Source organism: Tenrec ecaudatus, chromosome 1, assembly GCF_050624435.1.
Source record: "Tenrec ecaudatus isolate mTenEca1 chromosome 1, mTenEca1.hap1, whole genome shotgun sequence".
Taxonomy (NCBI): domain Eukaryota; kingdom Metazoa; phylum Chordata; class Mammalia; order Afrosoricida; family Tenrecidae; genus Tenrec; species Tenrec ecaudatus.
In genome coordinates, this window is record NC_134530.1 from 150,157,986 (window position 1) to 150,164,086 (window position 6,101).

At 37.6% G+C, this 6,101-nt stretch overlaps 1 pseudogene; it reads right to left on the reverse strand.

The window, feature by feature from the left end:
• Window positions 1–346: 346 nt before the first annotated feature.
• Window positions 347–1,438, reverse strand: LOC142437201 (peptidyl-prolyl cis-trans isomerase D pseudogene; annotated as a pseudogene).
• Between the last annotated feature and the right edge of the window lie 4,663 nt (window positions 1,439–6,101).

Here is a 6,101-nt window from a genome sequence, read left to right on the forward strand (position 1 = left end):
TCTAATTTTACTTGTTTGGTTCCAGTGAACTCTGAGAAGAGAATTTTGGCTCAAAGAAGCCCTGTCATGAAAAAAACCCCCCAAATGTCCAAAAATACTTTATCAAATGTTATCATATGTAAGCATCATATGATTTTTAATAGAGGCTACTATGAAAAATAAAATGAGTTTTTGTGACACTTTATTAAGAGGCCTTATCAATAAGTATTCCTAAACCAATAACAATGGGAAATTAAAACATGAAAAGAAACATGTTACGGACACCTTAGTCAGACAAACACCCTTAAATCTTCTTATTGCCTTTAAACATCCAATGCATAATAGTTAAGCAAAATTCATTTTTTTATTAAGCAAACATTTTTGCATGTGCTGCATTCTCCTTATCTTTCTGTGCCTTTATCTTTTGCTTGACTTTCAGCAATTCTGCCTGGAGAGCTTTATCTACAGGTGCTATCTCCTGAGCTTTCTTGCGATCCACCAGCGCTTGATTATATTCTCTTAACCCTTGCCACCCTTGAGCTCTGCAGTATAGTGCCTTAGTATAGTTCAAGAGCTTCCAAGCAGCTATTAATTGCTCCCTGCCAATTGGACATCTTCAGTTTACAAGCTCCAATGTTCAGCACACAGCTAAAACCTATAGGTTGTGGCTTGGATCTAGCTGCTTTCTCAATAACAGCCTGTGAAGCTTTAACACACCTACAACTTGGCATACTTCCTTAGGGCCATCTCCCAGTTCTGGGATTTACAAAAGGTATTTCCAATGTTTTTTACGTCCTCTGTTATCAATAAAATTTTATCTGCATCTTTTAAGTCTATCTCAGCATCCTCAGGGAAATCTGGATGACTGTCCCCAGAGCCATCTTTGGGGAATATTCCCCAGTCACCCCTTCTTTCAATTCTCCACATTCTACAGCAACGCACACTTTGAGAGGCTTTTCATCTCTCACTTGTGTGTTTTCAGCATCCTTGCCACGTCCATTCCTTTAATAACTTGACCAAATGCCACATATTTACCATCCAAATGAGGAGTTGGACCTGTTGTGATAAAGAACTGAGAACCGTTTGTATTGGGCCCTGCATTTCCCATGCTTCATCAACCTTCCTCATCATGCTTTTAATAGAAATTTTCATCTTCAAATTTTCTCGACCTTTCCCATTCTGATTGGAGAAGTCTCTGTCCTGAATCATGAATTTCTTAATAATTCGATGGAAGCGGCACCCTTTCAAGTGGACCCAGTTGTGGGTCCAATGCCTTTTTCTCCAGTACACAATGCACAAGAATTTCCTACAGTTTTAGGGACAATATCTGCAGAGGACTCTAAGACAATCAATCAACTTGCTCCCCTCTGATGTCCACATCAAAGAAGACTCCAGGGTTGCTGGGGTGGGAGGGCTTAGTTTGGAGGGAGGGGTGGGATACCTTGACCTTCACACGCATTTACTAAAATGATTTTCATGTGCAGTAAACTGTCCTTTAGTTATAGTAACTTCATGTATTACTATATGAAAATTTACTAAGAATAATTTATAGTCAAGACCAAGGAAATGCAAATTAATCATACATTTAAGCATCTTTTCAGGAGAATAACCATTATAATCTGTTCAAAATATAATTGCTATAAAAGTCATAGTTGTTGGAAGAAAAATATACTTTATATATTTTCATATCTTCAAATATACATTTGCTCTTCTTGATAAAACTCTCCTCTTAGCCAGGCCACTTTTGCTTTAATTAAATATTTACTAGGAAAGATAACCAAATAGAATCATTCCAGACCCTCTGTAACTTTTCTTTATACTTAGCAGGATAGAAAGTTTTTGATTATACGTCTTTATGTTGTTAGCAATCTCTTTTTATCATTGTTCATGAGTGCCTCGTGGTTGTTTTTGTTGGTGTTGTCTAGTTGGTTCTGACTCATAGTAATGGTACCTACCACAAACGGAAACATTCCCAGAGGGAGCGCTAGAATCGGCTTAAATGAATCAGCTTAAAGGTGATTTGACCATGGGGGAGGAAGAATGCTTTAAAATTGATGTGGGGGTGATTGTACAATTCTCCGTGATATGATTGAATGATCAAACTATTGATTTACATGATATGTACATTACTTGTGAATAAAATTGCTGGGGGAAAAAAGAAATTATAACAGGGAAAAAAAAAAGAGAAACACTTCCCAGTCTTGCACCATTCTCAAAATTGCTGCTATATTTGGGCCCATTGTTATAGACACTGGGTGAATCCATCTCAACGGGCTTTCTCTTAAACACTGACCTACTTGACTAGTGAAAATATAATGTCCTTTTGCAGGGGCGGCTCTCTCCTGATACCATGTACAAAGTACAGGAGACCAAGTCTCGCTGTCCTTGTTGCTAAGGAGCATTCTGCCTGTACAACTTCCGGGACAGATTTGTTTCTTTGACATTTCATGGTACTTTCAATATCTTTGCACACCCTGCAATTCAAAGGCATTGATTTTCCTTTGCTTCCTTACCACTGTTCATCTTTCTCCTATATATAAAGTGATTGAAATTGTCATGGCTTGGGTCAGAGGCACCTTAATCCTCAAGGGACATCTTTTCTTTTAATTAACACTTTAAAGGATATTTTGTATCAGATTTGTCCAAACACAATACTTCATTTGATTTATTGATTGTTGCTTGCAAGGGCATGGATTGCGGATCCAAGTTCTTGACAATTAAATTTTTTGACAATTGAATATTTTCCCCATGTTGCTTAGTAGTCTTGTTGTTAGGTGACATGGAGTTGCTCCAACCTATAGCGACCCTGTGCACAACAGAATGAGACACCTAACAATCCTGTGCCATCCTCATAATTGCTCCTGTGTCTGAGCCCATTGATGCAGCCACTGTGTCAATTCATCGCATTAAGGGCCTTCCTCTTTTGTGCTGCCCCTCTACTTTACCAAACCCGATGTCCTTCTCTATGGCCTGGTCTCTTCTGACAACATGTCCAAAGTATGTAAGATGAAGTCTTGTCATCGTTGCCTCTAAGGAGCGCTCCGGGCGCAGTTCTTCCAACACCGGTTGCTTTGTTCTTTCAGCAGTCCATGGTCCTGTTCATATTCTTCTCCAGCACAGTTCACATGCATCACTTCTTCTTTGATATTCCTTATTCTACGTCCAACTTTCACGTGCATATGATGCTTGGGTCAGGTGGACCTTAGTCCTCAAAATAACATCTTTGTTCTTTAATACTTTAAAGAGGTTGTGCAGCAGATTTAACTAATGCAAGAAGTCTTTTAATCTCTTGACTACTGCTTCCATGAGCATTGCTTGTGGATCCAACCACAACAAAGTCCTCGACAACTTCAACCTTTTCTCCATTTATCATGATGTTACTTACTGGTCTAGTTGTGAGGATTTGGGGCTTCCTTTCCTTGAGCTGCAGTCCTTGATCTTCATCAGCAAGTGCTTCAAGCCCTCACTTTCATCAAGCAAGGTTGTGTCATCTGCATACCAAAGGTTGTTAATAAGCTTTCCCCCAGTCCTGGTACCACATGCTTCTTCGAATAATCAAGCTCCTCTGATGCCTTGCTCAGCATACCGATTGAACTGTATGGCGAGAGGCGACAGCCTGATGCGCGCTTTCCTTATTTTAAGCCCTGCAGCATTCCCATGTCCTGGGAATGCACAACTGCCTTTTGATCCACGTACAAGCTCTGAATGAGCACATGAAGAAGGCCCATTCTTCTCAAAGTTATTCACAGTTTATTGTGCTCCACACAATCAAGTGCCTTTGCATTGTCAATGAAATCACAGCAACATCTTTCTGATGTTCTCTGCTTTGAGCCCAGATCCAGCTGACAGTAGCAATGATATTCATTGTTCCACATTCACCTTCATTTGACCAAATCATAATAAAACAACAAAACAAAAAACCTCATTGCCATCCAGTCAATGTCAAGTCATAGCAATGCTATAGGGGAGACCTGCCCCTCTTCACAAGGGTCGAGAGCCCCATCTTTCTTCCTCAGAGTAAATGGTGGTTCTGAACTACTGACCTTGCTGTTAGCAGCCCAAAGCATGACCACGACATCACCAGGGCTCAAGGTCAATCATAGGCCCCAGGGAGGTTGTTGATAGGAGTCCTTTCTCTTTTGCAAGGAAAATATCTTATGTAAGGTGCACTTATTGAGATACAATTTAGATTTTCTTTGTTCTATCCAAAACCCACTTCTAATGACTCTTGTTATGCTATCAGAAGAGTAGGAGATTCAAGTGCTTTCAAAGCAATCTTTTGGATAACAGAGAGGACATATTATTAATTTGTATTTATGTAAAACTATCAGTCATTTCTGAAAAATCAATTTGCAGATAGTTCTAACAGAAACAGAAAACCAGACACTAAACAAAGGAACACATGCTGTCAAATTACCTCGTTGCTGACCATTGCAGTCCTCATTTTTTTCTTGTTGCTGTTAGTTGCTGTTGAGGAACCACAGCTTAGTCGTGGGCCATCTTCAAAATCACTAGCCTGGCCAGACTGTTGAGTCCACTATGTGAAACTATGTCACTGAGAGTCTACCATACCCACAGAGCCTTCTACTTCACCAGACCTAATGGAGGAGATACTTTTTAGCGATATTACTATTTGAATCATGTTCATGGATATAAAAACCTTAGCTATGTAGTTTATCAAACGAGTAATAAATCAAAGTAAAGCATTTCATAATATAATCTCAGAATTTTATCCCAGAAGTTTGTAATATATATTTTTGGGGATGATTAGAAATCCATTTTCTTCATTTCTGGTTTTTTTTGAGGTGAAAAATTGCCCTTATATTTTAATGGAGAGGATTAAGTTATAAAATATGAAAACTTTAGCATGACCTTTGTTTTCTATCAATAACTTTCATTTTTTAAACTGTTTTTATTATATTTAAAGATGTTTAATTTATATTCAAAGATTAATAGAATTTAATTCTACTCAAGTTAATTAATTCAAATATGGTATTTGATATTTTTATTAGTTTATTGATTCCTTTCTAAGAAATAACAAGGCAAACGTTTTCTGAATGGGATGTCTTGGGTTTTGATTTTTTTCTTATAGCAGCTTATGAGTTTTAGGCTCTACTCTTAAAACACTTTTGCATGTCAATAAGCTATCTTCCTCGGTCAAGTAGAACCCAAATTAATTATGTTTAGCGTATCACTATACTGTGAAAAGGAAATATTTATAAAAGTCTTGAAAGATAAAGATAAAAATGCTATGAAAAGTCATTACTTCTCTTATGCTTTAAGTTTCTTTATCTTTACCGAAAAGTTTAGCTTTTCTTCCTAATGTATCTAATTTAGAGCAGTCAAATCCTGAAACTATTAGACTACCCTTATGGGAATAGTTTATGAAGTCAAGAAGTGTGCTATATTTTAGACCAATACTTTAGTTGAACTCAGGAACTTGGTAGGAGAGTTTTATTATTTCCTACTACAAATTAGGAAAACCAAACATGAGGAGGTTAATAGATGACAAAACCAGAATGTGAAACCTACCTGCGAAGCAAGGTACACTTTCAATTGCCTATGGTTATCACCACTATTTACTAGATTATTTTAAAATGACTGAACAATAAAGAAATTGGCAGCATGAAGTAACTTGGTCTTCAGAGATGCGTACAATGAGTTCAACAATTAAGATGTAAGTATCAATGTTTCTTGTATAAATTCTGCTAAATTGCTTATTTTTGAAAAGCAGCATTGTACTTGTATAGAGGCACTTTGATTGGCGATCAGATCTTTCAGGAGTTTACGGGAATTTTGTTTCCTTCAGGTTTTATTCTGCGGAGTTCGGCATTCACTAAAGTGAATGAAGCCCTGGGCCAGAGGATGGCACATTCTTATCTCACTGCATCTGATGAGTGCTGTCTTTCAGACTCAGGGCAGCACTTTGGTATGTAATAAAAAACGATAGTAAATTGACAATCAAACTCTTTTTGGAGGGGAAATAGGGGAAGTATGGTTAGCTTCAGAGAGTTTTCAAAGAGCAAGTAACAAGTGACCAAGGCTCTAAATGATTTGCTTATAAGCAATAATATAACCAATTAAAAAAATAAGCAATTTTAAATGTTCCAAGTCAATTGCAA